The sequence below is a fragment of the Somniosus microcephalus genome, chromosome 4 (assembly GCF_052327205.1).
Source record: "Somniosus microcephalus isolate GS21.2 chromosome 4, FLI_Smic_1.0, whole genome shotgun sequence".
Classification (NCBI taxonomy): domain Eukaryota; kingdom Metazoa; phylum Chordata; class Chondrichthyes; order Squaliformes; family Somniosidae; genus Somniosus; species Somniosus microcephalus.
In genome coordinates, this window is record NC_140990.1 from 29,815,637 (window position 1) to 29,838,406 (window position 22,770).

General features: G+C 49.9%; 1 pseudogene across 1 annotated transcript in view; it reads right to left on the reverse strand.

Annotated features, from left to right (window-relative positions):
* Window positions 1-21,490: 21,490 nt before the first annotated feature.
* LOC147118512 (uncharacterized) overlaps window positions 21,491-22,770 on the reverse strand; it is a 53,820-nt pseudogene continuing 52,540 nt past the window's right edge. The window contains exon 4 of the transcript XR_015077865.1: window positions 21,491-22,691. The product of XR_015077865.1 is annotated as an uncharacterized LOC147118512 (transcript). The remainder of the gene's footprint in view (window positions 22,692-22,770) is intronic.

The following is a 22,770-nucleotide window of genomic DNA, read 5'->3' on the forward strand; positions in this document are numbered from 1 at the left end:
TCCCAGGGTTCGAATCCCCATTTACAGTCCCAGGGATAGAATCCCCATGTACAGTCCCAGGGTTAGAATCTACATATACAGTCCCAGGTTTAGAATCCCCATGTACAGTCCCAGGGTTGGAATCCCCATGTACAGTCCCAGGCTTAGAATCCCCATGTACATTCACAGGTTTGAAATCCACATGTACAGTCCCAGGGTTAGAATCCCCATGTACAGTCCCAGGGCTAGAATCCCCTTCTACAATCCCAGGGTTAGAATCCCCATGTATAGTCCCAGGGTTATAAACCCCATGTACAGTCCCAGGGTTAGAATCCCCATGTACAGTCCCAGGGGTAGAATGCACATCTACAGTCCCAGGGTTAGAATCCCCATGTACAGTCCCAGGGTTAGAATCCCCATGTACAGTCCCAGGGTTAGGATCCCCATGTCCAGTCCCAGGGTTAGAATTCCCATGTACAGTCGCAGGGTTAGAAACCCCATTTACAGTCCCAGGGTTAGAATCCACATGCACAGTCCCAGGGTTAGAATCCCCATTTACAGTCCCAGGGATAGAATCCCCATGTACAGTCCCAGGGTTAGAATCTACATATACAGTCCCAGGTTTAGAATCCCCATGTACAGTCCCAGGGTTAGAATCCCCATGTACAGTCCCAGGCTTAGAATCCCCATGTACACTCCAAGGTTTGAAATCCACATGTACAGTCCCAGGGTTAGAATCCCCATGTACAGTCCCAGGGCTAGAAACCCCTTCTACAATCCCAGGGTTAGAATCCCCATGTACAGTCCCAGGGTTAGAAACCCCATGTACAGTCCCAGGGTTAGAATCCCCATGTACAGTCCCAGGGTTAGAGTCCACATCGACAGTCCCAGGGTTAGAATCCCCATGTACAGTCCCAGGGTTAGATTCCCCATGTACAGTCCCAGGGTTAGGATCCCCATGTACAGTCCCAGGGTTAGAATTCCCATGTACAGTCCCAGGGTTAGAATCCCCATGTACAGTCCCAGGGTTGAAATCCACATGTACAGTCCCAGTGTTAGAATCCATATGTTCAGTCCCAGGGTTAGAATCCCCGTGTACAGTACCAGTGTTATAATCCCCATGTACAGTCTCAGGGATTAGAATCCCAATGTACAGTCCCAGGGTTAGGATCCCCATGTACAGTCCCAGGGTTAGAATCCCCATGTACAGTCCCAGGGTTGAAATCCCCATGTACAGTCCCAGGTTTAGAATCCCCATGTACAGTCCCAGGGTTAGAATACCCATGTACACTCCCAGAGTTAGAATCCACATGTACAGTCCCAGGGTTAGAATCCCCATGTACAGTCCCAGGGCTAGAATCCCCTTCTACAATCCCAGAGTTAGAATCCCCATGTACAGTCCCAGGGTTAGAAACCCCATGTACTGTCCCAGGGTTAGAATCTCCATGTACACTCCCTGGGTTGGAATCCACATGTACAGTCCCAGGGTTAGAAACTCCAAGTACAGTCCCAGTGTTAGAATCCCCATATGCAGTCCCAGGGTTAGAATCCCCATGTACAGTCCCAGGGTTAGAATCCCCATGTACAGTCCCAGGGTTAGCATCCCCATGTACAGTCACAGGGTTAGAATCCCCATGTAGAGTCCCAGGGTTAGTATCACCATGTACAGTCCCAGGGTTAGAATCACCATGTACAGTCCCAGGTTTAGAATCCCCATGTACAGTCCCAGGGTTCGAATCCCCATGTACAGCCCAGGGTTAGAATCCCCATGTACAGTCCCAGGGTTAGAATCCCCATGTACAGTCCCAGGGTTAGAATCTACATATACAGTCCCAGGTTTAGAATCCCCATGTACAGTCCCAGGGTTAGAATCCCCATGTACAGTCCCAGGGTTAAAATCCCCATGTACAGTCCCAGGTTTAGAATCCCCATGTACAGTCCCAGGGTTAGAATCCCCATGTACAGTCCCAGGGTTAGAATCCCCATGGAGAGTCCCAGGGTTAGAATCCCCATGTACAGTCCCAGGGTTAGAATCCCCATGTACAGTCCCAGGGCTAGAATCCCCTTCTACAATCCCAGGGTTAACATCCCCATGTACAGTCGCAGGGTTAGAAACCCCATGTACAGTCCCAGGGTTAGAATCTCCCTGTACACTCCCTGGGTTGGTATCCACATGTACAGTCCCAGGGTTAGAAACTCCATGTACAGTCCCAGGGTTAGAATCCCCATGTGCAGTCCCAGGGTTAGAATCCCCATGTACAGTCCCAGGGTTAGAATCCCCATGTACAGTCCCAGGGTTAGAATCCCCATGTACAGTCACAGGGTTAGCATCCCCATGTAGAGTCCCAGGGTTAGAATCACCATGTACAGTCCCAGGGTTAGAATCACCATGTACAGTCCCAGGTTTAGAATCCCCATGTACAGTCCCAGGGTTCGAATCCCCATGTTCAGCCCAGGGTTAGAATCCCCATGTACAGTCCCAGGGTTAGAATCCCCATGTACAGTCCCAGGGTTAGAATCCCCATGTACATTCCCAGGTTTAGAATCCCCATGTACAGTCCCAGGGTTAGAATCCATATATACAGTCCCAGGGTTAGAAACCCCATGTACAGTCCCAGGGTTGAAATCCACATGTATAGTCCCAGGGTTGGAATCCACATGTACAGTCCCAGGTTTAGAATCCCCATGTACTGTCCCAGGGTTAGAATCCCCATGTACAATCCCAGGGTTAGGATCCCCATGTACAGTCCCAGGCTTAGAATTCCCATGTACAGTCCCAGGGTTAGAATCCCAATGTACAGTCCCAGGGTTGAAATCCACATGTACAGTCCCAGGGTTAGAATCCACATGTACAGTCCCAGGTTTAGAATCCCCATGTACAGTCCCAGAGTTAGAATCCCATGTACAGTCACAGGGTTAGAATCCCCATGTACAGTCCCAGGGTTAGAATCCCCATGTACAGTACCAGGGTTAGAATCCCCATGTACAGTCACAGGGTTAGAATCCCAATGTAGAGTCCCAGGGTCAGAATCCACATGTCAGTCCCAGGGTTAGAATCCCCATGTACAGTCCCAGGGTTAGAATCCCCATTTACAGTCCCAGGGTTAGAATCCACATGTACAGTCCCAGGGTTAGAACCCCATTTACAGTCCCAGGGATAGAATCCCCATGTACAGTCCCAGGGTTAGAATCTACATATACAGTCCCAGGTTTAGAATCCCCATGTACAGTCCCAGGGTTAGAATCCCCATGTACAATCCCAGGCTTAGAATCCCCATGTACAGTCCCAGGTTTGAAATCCACATGTACAGTCCCAGGGTTAGAATCCCCATGTACAGTCTCAGGGATAGAATCCCCTTCTACAATCCCAGGGTTAGAATCCCCATGTCCAGTCCCAGGGTTACAAACCCCATGTACAGTCCCAGGGTTAGAATCCCCATGTACAGTTCCAGGGTTAGAATCCACATCTACAGTCCCAGGGTTAGAATCCCCATGTACAGTCCCAGGGTTAGAATCCCCATGTACAGTCCCAGGGTTAGGATCCCCATGTGTAGTCCCAGGGTTAGAATTCCCATGTACAGTCGCAGGGTTAGAATCCCCATTTACAGTCCCAGGGTTAGAATCCACATGTACAGTCCCAGGGTTAGAATCCCCATTTACAGTCCCAGGGATAGAATCCCCATGTGCAGTCCCAGGGTTAGAATCTACATATACAGTCCCAGGTTTAGAATCCCCATGCACAGTCCCAGGGTTAGAATCCCCATGTACAGTCCCAGGCTTAGAATCCCCATGTACATTCCCAGGTTTGAAATCCACATGTACAGTCCCAGGTTTAGAATCCCCATGTACAGTCCCAGGGCTAGAATCCCCTTCTACAATCCCAGGGTTAGAATCCCCATGTACAGTCCCAGGGTTATAAACCCCATGTACAGTCCCAGGGTTAGAATCCCCATGTACAGTCCCAGGGGTAGAATGCACATCTACAGTCCCAGGGTTAGAATCCCCATGTACAGTCCCAGGGTTAGAATCCCCATGTACAGTCCCAGGGTTATGATCCCCATGTCCAGTCCCAGGGTTAGAATTCCCATGTACAGTCGCAGGGTTAGAAACCCCATTTACAGTCCCAGGGTTAGAATCCACATGCACAGTCCCAGGGTTAGAATCCCCATTTACAGTCCCAGGGATAGAATCCCCATGTACAGTCCCAGGGTTAGAATCTACATATACAGTCCCAGGTTTAGAATCCCCATGTACAGTCCCAGGGTTAGAATCCCCATGTACAGTCCCAGGCTTAGAATCCCCATGTACACTCCCAGGTTTGAAATCCACATGTACAGTCCCAGGGTTAGAATCCCCATGTACAGTCCCAGGGCTAGAAACCCCTTCTACAATCCCAGGGTTAGAATCCCCATGTACAGTCCCAGGGTTAGAAACCCCATGTACAGTCCCAGGGTTAGAATCCCCATGTACAGTCCCAGGGTTAGAGTCCACATCGACAGTCCCAGGGTTAGAATCCCCATGTACAGTCCCAGGGTTAGATTCCCCATGTACAGTCCCAGGGTTAGGATCCCCATGTACAGTCCCAGGGTTAGAATTCCCATGTACAGTCCCAGGGTTAGAATCCCCATGTACAGTCCCAGGGTTGAAATCCACATGTACAGTCCCAGTGTTAGAATCCATATGTTCAGTCCCAGGGTTAGCATCCCCGTGTACAGTACCAGGGTTATAATCCCCATGTACAGTCTCAGGGATTAGAATCCCCATGTACAGTCCCAGGGATATGATCCCCATGTACAGTCCCAGGGTTAGAATCCCCATGTACAGTCCCAGGGTTGAAATCCCCATGTACAGTCCCAGGTTTAGAATCCCCATGTACAGTCCCAGGGTTAGAATACCCATGTACACTCCCAGGGTTAGAATCCACATGTACAGTCCCAGGGTTAGAATCCCCATGTACAGTCCCAGGGCTAGAATCCCCTTCTACAATCCCAGAGTTAGAATCCCCATGTACAGTCCCAGGGTTAGAAACCCCATGTACAGTACCAGGGTTAGAATCTCCATGTACACTCCCTGGGTTGGAATCCACATGCACAGTCCCAGGGTTAGAAACTCCAAGTACAGTCCCAGTGTTAGAATCCCCATATGCAGTCCCAGGGTTAGAATCCCCATGTACAGTCCCAGGGTTAGAATCCCCATGTACAGTCCCAGGGTTAGAATCCCCATGTACAGTCACAGGGTTAGAATCCCCATGTAGAGTCCCAGGGTTAGTATCACCATGTACATTCCCAGGGTTAGAATCACCATGTACAGTCCCAGGTTTAGAATCCCCATGTACAGTCCCAGGGTTCGAATCCCCATGTACAGCCCAGGGTTAGAATCCCCATGTACAGTCCCAGGGTTAGAATCCCCATGTACAGTCCCAGGGTTAGAAACCCCATGTACAGTCCCAGGGATAGAATCTCCATGTACACTCCCTGGGTTGGAATCCACATGTACAGTCCCAGGGTAAGAAACTCCATGTACAGTCCCAGGGTTAGAATCCCCATGTGCAGTCCCAGGGTTAGAATCCCCATGTACAGTCCCAGGGTTAGAATCCCCATGTAGAGTCCCAGGGTTAGAATCCCCATGTACAGTCACAGGGTTAGAATCCCCATGTAGAGTCCCAGGGTTAGAATCACCATGTACAGTCCCAGGGTTAGAATCACCATGTACAGTCCCAGGTTCAGAATCCCCATGTACAGTCCCAGGGTTCGAATCCCCATGTACAGCCCAGTGTTAGAATCCCCATGTACAGTCCCAGGGTTAGAATCCCCATTTACAGTCCCAGGGTTAGAATCCCCATGTACATTCCCAGGGTTAGAATCCCCATGTACAGTCCCAGGGTTAGAATCCATATGTACAGTCCCAGGGTTAGAATCCCCATGTACAGTCCCAGGGTTGAAATCCACATGTATAGTCCCAGGGTTGGAATCCACATGTACAGTCCCAGGTTTAGAATCCCCATGTACTGTCCCAGGGTTAGAATCCCCATGCAAAATCCCAGGGTTAGGATCCCCATGTACAGTCCCAGGCTTAGAATTCCCATGTACAGTCCCAGGGTTAGAATCCCCATGTACAGTCCCAGGGTTGAAATGCACATGTACAGTCCCAGGGTTAGAATCCACATGTACAGTCCCAGGGTTAGAATCCCCATGTAAAGTCCCAGAGTTAGAATCCCATGTACAGTCACAGGGTTAGAATCCCCATGTATAGTCCCAGGGTTAGAATCCCCATGTGCAGTACCAGGGTTAGAATCCCCATGTACAGTCACAGGGTTAGAATCCCAATGTAGAGTCCCAGGGTTAGAATCCACATGTCAGTCCCAGAGTTAGAATCCCCATGTACAGTCCCAGGGTTAGAATCCCCATTTACAGTCCCAGGGTTAGAATCCACATGTACAGTCCCAGGGTTAGAATCCCCATTTACAGTCCCAGGGATAGAATCCCCATGTACAGTCCCAGGGTTAGAATCTACATATACAGTCCCAGGTTTAGAATCCCCATGTACAGTCCCAGGTTTAGAATCCCCATGTACAGTCCCAGGCTTAGAATCCCCATGTACAGTCCCAGGTTTGAAATCCACATGTACAGCCCCAGGGTTAGAATCCCCATGTACAGTCCCAGGGCTAGAATCCCCTTCTACAATCCCAGGGTTAGAATCCCCATGTGCAGTCCCAGGGTTAGAAACCCCATGTACAGTCCCAGGGTTAGAATCCCCATGTACAGTCCCAGGGTTAGAATCCACATCTACAGTCCCAGGGTTAGAATCCCCAAGTACAGTCCCAGGGTTAGAATCCCCATGTACAGTCCCAGGGTTAGGACCCCATGTATAGTCCCAGGGTTAGAATTCCCATGTACAGTCGCAGGGTTAGAATCCCCATTTACAGTCCCAGGGTTAGAATCCACATGTACAGTCCCAGGGTTAGAATCCCCATTTACAGTCCCAGGGATAGAATCCCCATGTACAGTCCCAGGGTCAGAATCTACATATACAGTCCCAGGTTTAGAATCCCCATGTACAGTCCCAGGGTTAGAATCCCCATGTACAGTCCCAGGCTTAGAATCCCCATGTACAGTCCCAGGTTGGAAATCCACATGTACAGTCCCAGGGTTGGAATCCCCATGTACAGTCCCAGGGCTAGAATCCCCTTCTACAATCCCAGGGTTAGAATCCCCATGTGCAGTCCCAGGGTTATAAACCCCATGTACAGTCCCAGGGTTAGAATCCCCATGTACAGTCCCAGGGTTAGTATCCACATCTACAGTCCCAGGTTTAGAATCCCCATGGACAGTCCCAGGGTTAGAATCCCCATGTACAGTCCCAGGGTTAAGATCCCCATGTACAGTCCCAGGGTTAGAATTACCATGTACAGTCGCAGGGTTAGAATCCCCATTCACAGTCCCAGGGTTAGAATCCACATGTACAGTCCCAGGGTTAGAATCCCCATTTACAGTCCCAGGGACAGAATCCCCATGTACAGTCCCAGGGTTAGAATCTACATATACAGTCTCAGGTTTAGAATCCCCATGTACAGTCCCAGGGTTAGAATCCCCATGTACAGTCCCAGGCTTAGAATCCCCATGTACAGTCACAGGTATGAAATCCACATGTAGAGTCCCAGGGTTAGAATCCCCATGTACAGTCCCAGGGCTAGAATCCCCTTCTACAATCCCAGGGTGTGAATCCCCATGTACAGTCCCAGGGTTAGAAACCCCATGTACAGTCCCAGGGTTAGAATCCCCATGTACAGTCGCAGGGTTAGAATCCACATCGACAGTCCCAGGGTTAGAATCCCCATGTACAGTCCCAGGGTTAGAATCCCCATGTACAATCCCAGGGTTAGGATCCCCATGTACAGTCCCAGGGTTAGAATTCCCATGTGCAGTCCCAGGGTTAGAATCCCCATGTACAGTCCCAGGGTTGAAATCCACATGTACAGTCCCAGTGTTAGAATCCATATGTACAGTCCCAGGGTTAGAATCCATATGTTCAGTCCCAGGGTTAGAATCCCCGTGTACAGTACCAGGGTTATAATCCCCATGTACAGTCTCAGGGATTAGAATCCCCATGTACAGTCCCAGGGTTAGAATCCCCATGTACAGTCCCAGGGTTAGAATACCCATGTACACTCCCAGGGTTAGAATCCACATGTACAGTCCCAGGGTTAGAATCCCCATGTACAGTCCCAGGGCTAGAATCCCCTTCTACAATCCCAGAGTTAGAATCCCCATGTACAGTCCCAGGGTTAGAAACCCCATGTACAGTCCCAGGGTTAGAATCTCCATGTAGACTCCCTGGGTTGGAATCCACATGTACAGTCCCAGGGTTAGAAACTCCAAGTACAGTCCCAGTGTTAGAATCCCCATATGCAGTCCCAGGGTTAGAATCCCCATGTACAGTCCCAGGGTTAGAATCCCCATGTACAGTCCCAGGGTTAGAATCCCCATGTACAGTCACAGGGTTAGAATCCCCATGTAGAGTCCCAGGGTTAGTATCACCATGTACAGTCCCAGGGTTAGAATCACCATGTACAGTCCCAGGTTTAGAATCCCCATGTACAGTCCCAGGGTTCGAATCCCCATGTACAGCCCAGGGTTAGAATCCCCATGTACAGTCCCAGGGTTAGAATCCCCATGTACAGTCCCAGGGTTAGAAACCCCATGTACAGTCCCAGGGATAGAATCTCCATGTACAATCCCTGGGTTGGAATCCACATGGACAGTCCCAGGGTTAGAAACTCCATGTACAGTCCCAGGGTTAGAATCCCCATGTGCAGTCCCAGGGTTAGAATCCCCATGTACAGTCCCAGGGTTAGAATCCCCATGTAGAGTCCCAGCTTTAGAATCCCCATGTACAGTCACAGGGTTAGAATCCCCATGTAGAGTCCCAGGGTTAGAATCACCATGTACAGTCCCAGGGTTAGAATCACCATGTACAGTCCCAGGTTTAGAATCCCCATGTACAGTCCCAGGGTTCGAATCCCCATGTACAGCCCAGTGTTAGAATCCCCATGTACAGTCCCAGTGTTAGAATCCCCATGTACAGTCCCAGGGTTAGAATCCCCATGTACATTCCCAGGGTTAGAATCCCCATGTACAGTCCCAGGTTTAGAATCCATATGTACAGTCCCAGGGTTAGAATCCCCATGTACAGTCCCAGGGTTGAAATCCACATGTATAGTCCCAGGGTTGGAATCCACATGTACATTCCCAGGTTTAGAATCCCCATGTACTGTCCCAGGGTTAGAATCCCCATGCACAATCCCAGGGTTAGGATCCCCATGTACAGTCCCAGGCTTAGAATTCCCATGTACAGTCCCAGGGTTAGAATCCCCATGTACAGTCCCAGGGTTGAAAGGCACATGTACAGTCCCAGGGTTAGAATCCACATGTACAGTCCCAGGGTTAGAATCCCCATGTACAGTCCCAGAGTTAGAATCCCATGTACAGTCACAGGGTTAGAATCCCCATGTACAGTCCCAGGGTTAGAATCCCCATGTGCAGTACCAGGGTTAGAATCCCCATGTACAGTCACAGGGTTAGAATCCCAATGTAGAGTCCCAGGGTTAGAATCCACATGTCAGTCCCAGAGTTAGAATCCCCATGTACAGTCCCAGGGTTAGAATCCCCATTTACAGTCCCAGGGTTAGAATCACCATGTACAGTCCCAGGGTTAGAATCACCATGTACAGTCCCAGGTTTAGAATCCCCATGTACAGTCCCAGGGTTCGAATCCCCATGTACAGCCCAGTGTTAGAATCCCCATGTACAGTCCCAGTGTTAGAATCCCCATGTACAGTCCCAGGGTTAGAATCCCCATGTACATTCCCAGGGTTAGAATCCCCATGTACAGTCCCAGGTTTAGAATCCATATGTACAGTCCCAGGGTTAGAATCCCCATGTACAGTCCCAGGGTTGAAATCCACATGTATAGTCCCAGGGTTGGAATCCACATGTACATTCCCAGGTTTAGAATCCCCATGTACTGTCCCAGGGTTAGAATCCCCATGCACAATCCCAGGGTTAGGATCCCCATGTACAGTCCCAGGCTTAGAATTCCCATGTACAGTCCCAGGGTTAGAATCCCCATGTACAGTCCCAGGGTTGAAAGGCACATGTACAGTCCCAGGGTTAGAATCCACATGTACAGTCCCAGGGTTAGAATCCCCATGTACAGTCCCAGAGTTAGAATCCCATGTACAGTCACAGGGTTAGAATCCCCATGTACAGTCCCAGGGTTAGAATCCCCATGTGCAGTACCAGGGTTAGAATCCCCATGTACAGTCACAGGGTTAGAATCCCAATGTAGAGTCCCAGGGTTAGAATCCACATGTCAGTCCCAGAGTTAGAATCCCCATGTACAGTCCCAGGGTTAGAATCCCCATTTACAGTCCCAGGGTTAGAATCCACATGTACAGTCCCAGGTTTAGAATCCCCATTTACAGTCCCAGGGATAGAATCCCCATGTACAGTCCCAGTGTTAGAATCTACATATACAGTCCCAGGTTTAGAATCCCCATGTACAGTCCCAGGGTTAGAATCCCCATGTACAGTCCCAGGCTTAGAATCCCCATGTACAGTCCCAGGTTTGAAATCCACATGTACAGCCCCAGGGTTAGAATCCCCATGTACAGTCCCAGGGCTAGAATCCCCTTCTACAATCCCAGGGTTAGAATCCCCATGTGCAGTCCAAGGGTTAGAAACCCCATGTACAGTCCCAGGGTTAGAATCCCCATGTACAGTCCCAGGGTTAGAATCCACATCTACAGTCCCAGGGTTAGAATCCCCAAGTACAGTCCCAGGGTTAGAATCCCCATGTACAGTCCCAGGGTTAGGACCCCATGTATAGTCCCAGGGTTAGAATTCCCATGTACAGTCGCAGGGTTAGAATCCCCATTTACAGTCCCAGGGTTAGAATCCACATGTACAGTCCCAGGGTTACAATCCCCATTTACAGTCCCAGGGATAGAATCCCCATGTACAGTCCCAGGGTCAGAATCTACATATACAGTCCCAGGTTTAGAATCCCCATGTACAGTCCCAGGGTTAGAATCCCCATGTACAGTCCCAGGCTTAGAATCCCCATGTACAGTCCCAGGTTGGAAATCCACATGTACAGTCCCAGGGTTGGAATCCCCATGTACAGTCCCAGGGCTAGAATCCCCTTCTACAATCCCAGGGTTAGAATCCCCATGTGCAGTCCCAGGGTTATAAACCCCATGTACAGTCCCAGGGTTAGAATCCCCATGTACAGTCCCAGGGTTAGAATCCACATCTACAGTCCCAGGTTTAGAATCCCCATGTACAGTCCCAGGGTTAGAATCCCCATGTACAGTCCCAGGGTTAAGATCCCCATGTACAGTCCCAGGGTTAGAATTACCATGTACAGTCGCAGGGTTAGAATCCCCATTCACAGTCCCAGGGTTAGAATCCACATGTACAGTCCCAGGGTTAGAATCCCCATTTACAGTCCCAGGGACAGAATCCCCATGTACAGTCCCAGGGTTAGAATCTACATATACAGTCCCAGGTTTAGAATCCCCATGTACAGTCCCAGCGTTAGAATCCCCATGTACAGTCCCAGGCTTAGAAACCCCATGTACAGTCCCAGGTATGAAATCCACATGTAGAGTCCCAGGGTTAGAATCCCCATGTACAGTCCCAGGGCTAGAATCCCCTTCTACAATCCCAGGGTGTGAATCCCCATGTACAGTCCCAGGGTTAGAAACCCCATGTACAGTCCCAGGGTTAGAATCCCCATGTACAGTCCCAGGGTTAGAATCCACATCGACAGTCCCAGGGTTAGAATCCCCATGTACAGTCCCAGGGTTAGAATCCACATGTACAATCCCAGGGTTAGGATCCCCATGTACAGTCCCAGGGTTAGAATTCCCATGTGCAGTCCCAGGGTTAGAATCCCCATGTACAGTCCCAGGGTTGAAATCCACATGTACAGTCCCAGTGTTAGAATCCATATGTACAGTCCCAGGGTTAGAATCCCCGTGTACAGTACCAGGGTTAGAATCCCCATGTACAGACCCAGGGATTAGAATCCCCATGTACAGTCCCAGGGTTAGGATCCCCATATACAGTCCCAGGGTTAGAATCCCCATGTACAGTCCCAGGGTTAAAATCCCCATGTACAGTCCCACGGTTAGAATCCCCATGTACAGACCCAGGGTTAGAATCCCCATGTGCAGTCCCAGGGTTAGAATCCCCATGTACAGTCCCAGGGTTAGAATCCCCATGTACAGTCCCAGGGTTAGAATCCCCATGTACAGTCCCAGGGCTAGAATCCCCTTCTACAATCCCAGGGTTAGAATCCCCATGTACAGTCCCAGGGTTAGAAACCCCATGTACAGTCCCAGGGTTAGAATCTCCATGTACACTCCCTGGGTTGGAATCCACATGTACAGTCCCAGGGTTAGAAACTCCATGTACAGTCCCAGGGTTTGAATCCCCATATGCAGTCCCAGGGTTAGAATCCCCATGTACAGTCCCAGGTTTAGAATCCCCATGTACAGTCCCAGGGTTAGAATCGCCATGTCCAGTCACAGGGTTAGAATCCCCATGTAGAGTCCCAGGGTTAGAATCACCATGTACAGTCCCAGGGTTAGAATCACCATGTACAGTCCCAGGTTTGGAATCCCCATGTACAGTCCCAGGGTTCGAATCCCCATGTACAGCCCAGGGTTAGAATCCCCATGTACAGTCCCAGGGTTAGAATCCCCATGTACAGTCCCAGGGTTAGAATCCCCATGTACATTCCCAGGGTTAGAACCCCCATGTACAGTCCCAGGGGTAGAATCCATATGTACAGTCCCAGGGTAGAATCCCCATGTACAGTCCCAGGGTTGAAATCCACATGTATAGTCCCAGGGTTGGAATCCACATGTACAGTCCCAGGTTTAGAATCCCCATGCACTGTCCCAGGGTTAGAATCCCCATGTCCAATCCCAGGGTTAGGATCCCCATGTACAGTCCCAGGCTTAGAATTCCCATGTACAGTCCCAGGGTTAGAATCACCATGTACAGTCCCAAGGTTGAAATCCACATGTACAGTCCCAGGGTTAGAATCCAAATGTACAGTCCCAGTGCTAGAATCCCCTTCTACAATCCCAGGGTTAGAATCCCCATGTACAGTCCCAGGGTTAGAAACCCCATGTACAGTCCCAGGGTTAGAATCTCCATGTACACTCCCTGGGTTGGAATCCACATGTACAGTCCCAGGGTTAGAATCCCCATATGCAGTCCCAGGGTTAGAATCGCTATGTACAGTCACAGGGTTAGAATCCCCATGTAGAGTCCCAGGGTTAGAATCACCATGTACAGTCCCAGGGTTAGAATCACCATGTACAGTCCCAGGTTTGGAATCCCCATGTACAGTCCCAGGGTTCGAATCCCCATGTACAGCCCAGGGTTAGAATCCCCATGTACAGTCCCAGGGTTAGAATCCACATGTACAGTCCCAGGGTTAGAATCCCCATGTACAGTCCCAGAGTTAGAATCCCATGTACAGTCACAGGGTTAGAATCCCCATGTACAGTCCCAGGGTTAGAATCCCCATGTACAGTACCAGGGTTAGAATCCCCATGTACAGTCCCAGGGTTAGCATCCCAATGTAGAGTCCCAGTGTTAGAATCCACATGTCAGTCCCAGGGTTAGAATCCCAATGTAGAGACCCAGGGTTAGAATCCACATGTCAGTCCCAGGGTTAGAATCCCCATGTACAGTCCCAGGGTTAGAATCCCCATCTACAGTCCCAGGGTTCGAATACACATGTACAGTCCCAGGGTTAGAATCACCATGTACAGTCCCAGGGTTAGAATTCCCATGTACTGTCACAGGGTTAGAATCCCCATATACAGTCCCAGGGTTAGAATCCCCATGTACAGTCCCAGGGTTAGAATCCCCATGTACAGTCCCAGGGTTAGAATCCCCGTGTACAGTCCCAGGGTTAGAATCCCCATGTACAGTCCCAGGGTTAGAATCCCCATGTACAGTCCCAGGGTTAGAATCCCCATGTACAGTACCAGGGTTAGAATCCCCATGTACAGTCCCAGGGTTAGAATCCCCATGTACAGTCCCAGGGTTAGGATCCCCATGTACCGTCCCAGGGTTAGAATCCCCATGTACAGTCCCAGGGTTAATATCCCCATGTACAGTCCCAGTGTTAGAATCCCCATGTACAGTCCCAGGGTTAGAATCCCCATGTACAGTCCCAGGGTTAGAATCCCCATGTACAGTCCCAGGGTTAGAATCCCCATGTACAGTCCCAGGGTTAGAATCCCCATGTACAGTCCCAGGGCTAGAATCCCCTTCTACAATCCCAGGGTTAGAATCCCCATGTACAGATCCAGGTTTAGAAACCCCATGTACAGTCCCAGGGTTAGAATCCCCATGTACAGTCCCGGGGTTAGAATCCACATCTACAGTCCCAGGGTTAGAATCATCATGTACAGTCCCAGGGTTCGAAACCCCATGTACATTCCCGGGTTAGAATCCCCATGTACAGTCCCAGGGTTAGAATCCCCATGTACAGGCCCAGGGTTAGAATCCCCATGGACAGTCCCAGGATTCGAATCCCCCTGTACAGTCCCAGTGTTAGAATCCCCATGTGCAGTCCCAGGTTTAGAATCCCCATGTACAGTCCCAGGGTTATAATCCCCATGTACAGTCCCAGGGTTAGAAGCCCCATGTACAGTCTTAGGGTTGGAATCCCCATGTACAGTCCCAGGGTTAGAATCCCCATGTACAGTCCCAGGGTTAGAATCCCCTTGTACAGTCCCGGGTTAGAATCCCCATGTGCAGTCCCAAGGTTACAATCCCCGTGTACAGTCCCAGGGTTAGAATCCCCATGTGCAGCCCCAGGGTTAGAATCACCATGTACACTCCCAGGGTTAGAATCCCCATGTACAGTCCCAGGGTTAGAATCCCCATGTACAGTCCCAGGGTTAGAATCCCCATGTACAGTCCCAGGGTTAGAATCCCCATGTACAGTCCCAGGGTTAGAATACACATGTACAGTCCCAGGGTTAGTATCCCCATGTACAGTCCCAGGATTAGAATCCCCATGTACAGTCCCAGGGTTAGAATCCCCATGTACAGTCCCAGGGTTAGACACCCCATGTACAGTCCCAGGGTTAGAATCCCCATGTACAGTTCCAGGGTTAGAATCCCCATGTACAGTCCCAGTGTTAGAATCCCCATGTACAGTCCCAGGGTTAGAATCCCCATGTACAGTCCGAGGGTTCGAATACCCATGTACAGTCCCAGGGTTAGAATCACCATGTACAGTCCCTGGGTTAGAATCCCCATGTACGGTCCCAGGGTTAGAATCCCCATGTACAGTCCCAGTGTTAGAATCCCCATGTACAGTCCCAGGGTTAGGATCCCCATGTACAGTCCCAGGGTTGGGATCCCCATGTACAGTCCCAGTGTTAGCATGCCCATGTACAGTCCCAGGTTTAGAATTCCCATGTACAGTCCCAGGAATAGAATCCCCGTGTACAGTCCCAGTGTTAGAATCCACATGTACAGTCCCAGGTTTAGAATCCCCATGTACAGTCCCAGGGTTAGAATCCCCGTGTACAGTCCCAGGGTTCGAATCCCCCTGTACAGCCCCAGCGTTCGAATCCCCATGTACAGTCCCAGGTTTAGAATCCCCATGTACGGTCCCAGGGTTAGAATCCCCATGTACAGTCCCAGGGATAGAAACCCCATGTACAGTCCCAGGGTTAGAATCCCCATGTACAGTCCCAGGGTTAGAATCCCCATGTAAAGTCCCAGGGTTAGAATCCCTATGTACAGTCCCAGGGTTAGAATCCCCTTCTAAAATCCCAGGGTTAGAATCCCCATGTACAGTCCCAGGGTTAGAATCCCCATGTACAGTCCCAGGGTTAGAATCCCCGTGTACAGTCCGAGGGTTAGAATCCCCATGTGCAGCCCCAGGGTTATAATCCCCATGTACAGTCCCAGGGTTAGAATCCCCATGTACAGTCCCAGGGTTAGAATCCCCATGTGCAGTCCCAGGGTTAGAATGCCCATGTACAGTCCCAGGGTTAGAATCCCCATGTACAGTCCCAGGGTTAGAATACACATGTACAGTCCCAGGGTTAGGATCCCCATGTACAGTCCCAGGGTTAGAATTCCCATGTACAGTCCCAGGGTTAGAATCCCCATGTACAGTCCCAGGGTTGAAATCCACATGTACAGTCCCAGTGTTAGAATCCATATGTACAGTCCCAGGGTTAGAATCCCCATGTACAGTCCCAGGGTTAGAATCCCCATGTACAGTCCCAGGGTTAGAATCCACATCTACAGTCCCAGGGTTAGAATCCCCATGTACAGTACCAGGGTTAGAATCCCCGTGTACAGTCCCAGGGTTAGAATCCCCATGTACAGTCCCAGGGTTAGAATCCACATGTACTGTCCCAGGGTTAGAATCCCCATGTACAGTCCCAGGCTTAGAATCCCCATGTACAATCCCAGGGTTGAAATCCACATGTACAGTCCCAGGGTTAGAATCCACATGTACAGTCCCAGGGTTAGAATCCACATGTACAGTCCCAGGGTTAGAATCCCCATGTACAGTACCAGGGTTAGAATCCCCATCTACAGTCCCAGGCTTAGAATCCACATGTACAGTCCCAGGGTTAGAATCCCCATATACAGTCCCTGGGTTAGATTCCCCATGTACAGTCCCAGGCTTAGAATCCCCATGTACAGTCCCGGGGCTGGAATCCCCATGTACAGTCCCAGGGTTAGAATCCCCATGTACAGTCCTAGGGTTAGAATCCCCATGTACAGTCCCAGGGCTGGAATCCACATGTGCAGTCCCAGGGTTAGAATCCCCATTGTAGTGTATGTACCTTTAAGAGAGAACTACTTTTACAGCTCCTGTATACTGTAGTACCGGCAGTGACCACACCTGTATATAAGCCTTGAGCAGGCATCTGTACTGTTAGTCTTTAGACTACCCTCCTCCAGTAATCACCTGTTGATTGTTAATCTGCAGCCTCCGTCTAGTTATTGAAGAACACCATACTTTAAGATTCACGGATTTAACAGTGGCGACGAGGTCGATTCGAATGTACCTGCAACTCTGCCTTTCCTTCGAAGGATTCGCTCCTGGAGGACGGTGGAAGAAAGTCGAGGCCAGAAGCATGAGCGTCGACCACGAGCAACCACCCAGTCATCCGGCAGAGAGTGAACATCGCAGGGGAGGGTGTTGAGAGCTGGGCTTGGTTCTCCAGCCACGACGATCCAGCAACAGACTGGCAACAGGTACAGTGCAGACCCTTCCCGGACAGCGGCGGCTGGAGCCGACCGACGGCACAGAAAAGGACGAGCAGCGTCGACGGGGTAAGAGAGAGGGTAAAGCGCACAGGGCGCAGCCGGGGGTTGAAGACCAAGCGGCGTCGACGGAAAACAAAAAGAGAGAGGGTAAAGCACAGCCGGGGTTCAGGACCGAGCGGCGGCAATGAGAGAGGCGCACAGGGGAACGCGCAGAGCACAGTCAGGGCTCAAGGGCTGAGCAGCGTCCGCGGGGAAAGAAAGGGAGCGCGGGAGACGCCATTTTTGAAGCTGCAGCGGAGAAGAAGGGCGAGCGCGGGAAGAAAGGAAAGCACGGGAGATGCCATTTTGAGCCAGCGGAGAAGAAGGGAGAGCGCGGGAGACGCCATTTTAGAAAGTCTAACCACACCCAGGGATGCCGAAGAGTGGCAGTGTCACTGCGTTCGACAATGAAGTCGAAGATTGGGCGACATATGTGGAACGCATTGAGGTGCACTGCAAGGCGAATGAAGTGCCAGATGCCAGGAAAGCATTGGTTTTGTTGAATTCAATGGGTGCAAAAACGTATGGCTTACTGCGAAACCTAATAACCCCAGAGAAGCCAGTGGATAAGGATTTCGAAAGCATAGTGGAAATCCTACAGGACCACTTAAACCCCACACCGCTGCTGATAGCAGAAAGATTTAAGTTCCACAAAAGGAACCAGCATAAAGACGAAAGTAATGCTGAGTATTTAACGGAACTGCGCAAGCTATCGAAACACTGCCAGTTTGGAATGGGACTAGCAGATACATTAACGGACAAGTTTGTGTGTGGGCTTCAAAGTGAAGGAACCCAGAAACGGTTTCTATCAGAAAAGGATCTTACGCTGGACAAGGCTTTCAGCATGGCAGTGTCACACGAAGCAGCCGCACGGGGCGCTGCAGAGATACAACGGAGACCGCAAGAATATGGCACCAATGAAATGTCATATGGAGCAGGGAAGTGTTATCGCTGCGGCAGAACAACACACGACCAGAAGGATTGTTGGTTCAAGGACCAAGTGTGCAGACTGTGTGGAAAAGCAGGACACATAGCAAGAGTCTGCAGGTCAGGGAAGAAAACCAGCAGCAAGAAATCTCCACAGGAGAAGTACAAAAAGGTACATAAGGTGATGGACAGTAGTTCAGACGAACAGAAAAGTGATACAGACTCCGGAAGCAAGGAGCTGGGTTGTCTGAAACGACATAAGGTAATCAAAATGGAGGATCACCAGACTATCTGGGTCATGCTCAAGATAGATGGAGTCCAAGTGAAAATGGAATTGGACACAGGATCAGCCCTAACAGTCATAAACCGAAGGGACTACAAGCGTCTATTCTCACATATACCCTTGAAAGCTACAGAGATTGTCTTGAAGACGTACATGGGGCAAAAAGTCTACCCCAAAGGAAAAATAAGGGTGAACGTGATATACAAAGGCCAGGAAATACCAAAAATGGACCTATATGCATTGCCAGATGGAGGACCACCACTACTAGGACGTGAATGGATCCGGAAGATACAATTAGATTGGCATTCCATACAGGCACTGAAGGTTGAGGCCAAAAAGGATGACGACATCACACCTGGATGACTGTCAAAAATGCTAACTGACGCACAAGAAGTGTTCCAGGAGGGACTCGGAACACTAAAAGGCATAAGAGCGACAATCAAAATAGAGGAAAATGCAAGCCCAAAGATTTTTAAGGCCAGACCGGTGCCTTATGCGATCCGACCAGCCGTCGAAGCAGAGCTGGAAGGGTTGGAACGTTCAGGAGTACTGTCCAAAGTGGACTGGAGTGAGTGGGCTACACCCATCCTTCCTGTAATGAAGAGGTCGTTGAGTAATACGCCTGGGGAACCAAAGAAGGTCCGCATCTGTGGGGATTTTAAGGTGACAGTGAACCCAGTCCTTCACACGGTACAATATCCGCTTCCACGGATTGAAGATATTTTCGCCTCGCTGTCTGGAGGAAAACGCTTCACTAAGATTGATCTGGCCCAGGCGTACCTGCAAATGGAGGTAGAAGAAGCCTCGAAACAATACCTCACGATAAACACTCACAAAGGTCTCTACCAATACAACCGGCTGGTGTTCGGGGTAGCATCGGCTCCGGCTATTTGGCAAAGGGCAATGGATCAAGTCCTGCAAGGGATTCCAGGGACCCAGTGTTACTTGGACGACATCCTGGTCACGGGCAAAACCCAGTCCCAGGGTTAGAATCCCCATGTACAGTCCCAGGGTTAGAATCCACATGTACAGTCCCAAGGTTGGAATCCCCATGTACAGTCCCAGGGTTAGAATCCCCATGTACAGTCCCAGGGTTAGAATCCCCATGTCCAGTCCCAGGGTTAGAATCCCCATGTACAGTCCCAGGGTTAGAATCCCCATGTACAGTCCCAGGGTTGGAATCCCCATGTACAGTCCCAGGGTTAGTATCCCCATGTACAGTCCCAGGGTTAGAATCCCCATGTACAGTCCCAGGGTTAGTATCCCCATGTACAGTCCCAGGGTTAGAATCCCCATGTACAGTCCCAGGGTTAGAATCCCCATGTACAGTCCCAGGGTTAGAATCCCCATGTACAGTCCCAGGGTTAGAATCCCCATGTCCAGTCCCAGGGTTAGAATCCCCATGTACAGTCCCAGGGTTAGAATCCCCATGTACAGTCCCAGGGTTAGAATCCCCATGTACAGTCCCAGGGTTAGAATCCCCATGTCCAGTCCCAGGGTTAGAATCACCATGTACAGTCCCAGGGTTAGAATCACCATGTACAGTCCCAGGGTTAGAATCCCCATGTACAGTCCCAGGGTTAGAATCCCCATGTCCAGTCCCAGGGTTAGAATCCCCATGTACAGTCCCAGGGTTAGAATCCCCATGTACAGTCCCAGGGTTAGTATCCCCATGTACAGTCCCAGGGTTAGAATCCCCATGTACAGTCCCAGGGTTAGAATCCCCATGTACAGTCCCAGGGTTAGAATCCCCATGTACAGTCCCAGGGTTGGAATCTATGCATTGGCAATGAGCTTGGGCCCCAGCACATGCTCACCGTAAAACCCAGGTCAAGGGCAAACCCACTGTGCCCACTCTGAACCCGGTTTGCTGCTCCCTCTGTGCCCAGCACTGCCTGCACCCCCAGTGCACTTAAGTGGAATTTCAGCCTCAGTGTTACAAGTTACATCGGTTACAGGCTGGAGAGAGGAATAGTTCAATCTGACACAGAGCTGTGTGATTGGTTCAGTCTGTATATCACCAATGGGCCCTTTTAAATTTGAGTGGTCAGGTATTCAAATTCTCGTACACGCTAATCCCAGATATAAAAGAGGGGAGAGCTGTGTTTAAATCAGAGTCCCCTTGGAGATTCTCTGAGCGACGCAACTGGTCAGCTTGAAATTCGAATCAGAAAAATCAGTGAGAAATTTCCAATTGGCAGATTTTGACCATAGAATCAATGGTTACAGCACAGGAGGCCATTCGGCCCATCGAGCCCGTGCCGAAACAGCGTAGCTCATCAGGACGGGGATTGAACCCAAGACATTGGTGTTATTAGCACCATGCTCGAACCATCTGAGCAAACTGACCAATATCAACTCCCACAGGGATGGGGAATTCTAGAATAAGGAGGAACCGGTCACGATTTGAAAGGTATTAAAGCATTCGAGGGGCCCTTATATTTGGGATATTTCTTGATTTCGTCCACTCGAGGAGTTAGATAACAGGCTTCCTCCTGTGAATGTAGAGCTGGATTATTGGGCCGTGATGTGTTTCCTTGTTGATCTTCTGTTAAATACATTTCCTGAGTTAATTTAAATATAAACCAGGTTCTGAGGCGTGATGCTCTATTTACACATCGAAGGTGAGAGAGATGCTGTGGGGCACACACTAAGCCCAGTAGCTGAAAGTGATTAACAGACTGGGTTTTGTGTTTAGTGATCCCGGGCATGTTACCGATACCTTCCCTGGATACCAAGGCTAGGAGAGGCACTCTGGAATGTATGGCGAGCTGGGACTTGTCCATGAGAGTAACCGAAGGTATGAGGACTGAAATAATCCAGAGTTAGAAAGGAGAAAAGGCCCAAAAATGGAGTTGTCGGTAACAGGACATCAATTAGTCTCTTATCTTGGAGAAATCAAGGACTCCACACACTGTGTGTTTGAAACAATGATGATTTATTTTGGCATATATCCAGAAGATTAAACTCCAGCCCAGTTAGGGAGTTATTAACATTAGAAACAAACCCCAATTATCAGAATGAACATGGTTCAGTCCCGATGGCAGGGGAGTCCAGAACCAGGGGTCACAGTCTAAAGGGGTAAGCCATTTAGGACAGAGATGAGGAGGAATTTCTTCACCCAGAGAGTGGTGAACCTGTGGAATTCTCTACCACACAAGGCAGTAGAGGCCAATTCATTAAATATATTCAAGTAGTTAGATATATTTCTTAAGGCTAAAGGGATCAAGGGATATGGGGAGAAAGCAGGGACAGGGTACTGAATTTGGATGATCAGCCATGATCTCATTAAATGGCAGAGCAGGCTCGAGGGGCCAAACGGCCTACTCCTGCTCCTATCTTCTATGTTCTATGTCCTGAATGTGATTAACAGCAGCACAATAGCAGAATCCAACCCTACAGTCACTTGTGAACTCGCTGGTGAGTCAGTAGGCTGGATGACTGAGTGAATCTCTTTCCACAAACGGTGCAGGTGAACGGCCTCTCCCCAGTGTGAACTCGCTGGTGAGTGAGTAGGCTGGATGACTGAGTGAATCTCTTTCCACAAACGGTGCAGGTGAACGGCCTCTCCCCAGTGTGAACTTGCTGGTGAGTCAGTCGGCTGGATGACTGAGTGAATCTCTTTCCACAAACGGTGCAGGTGAATGGCCTCTCCCCAGTGTGAGTGCGTTGGTGTGCCAGCCGGTTGAATGAACGAGCAAATCATTTCGCACACACGGAGCAGGTGAATGGCCTTTCCTCTGTGTGAGTGCGTTGGTGTGCCAGCAAAGAATTTCTGCTTTTAAAGCTCTTTTCACAGTCAGAGCATTTAAAAGATCCATCATCAGTGTGAACAAGTTGGTGTGTAGTGAGGTGGGATGAACGAGTGAATTCCTTCCCACACACGGAGCAAGTGAACGGCCTCTCCCCGGTGTGAATACGGTGGTGTACAGTGAGGTTCCTTGAACGAGTGAATCCCTTCCCACACATGGAGCAGATGAACGGCCTCTCCCCAGTGTGACTGCGCCAATGAATTTCCAGCTCAGATGGGCAAGAGAATCCCTTCCCAGTCTCCACATTCCCACGGTTTCTCCATGGTGCGGGTGTCCTTGTGTCTCTCCAGATTGGACGATCGGTTGAAGCCTCGTCTACACACAGAACACATATATGGTTACTCCCCGCTGTGAAAATTTTCCTCATATAACAGATTCTACAAACAAATACCAA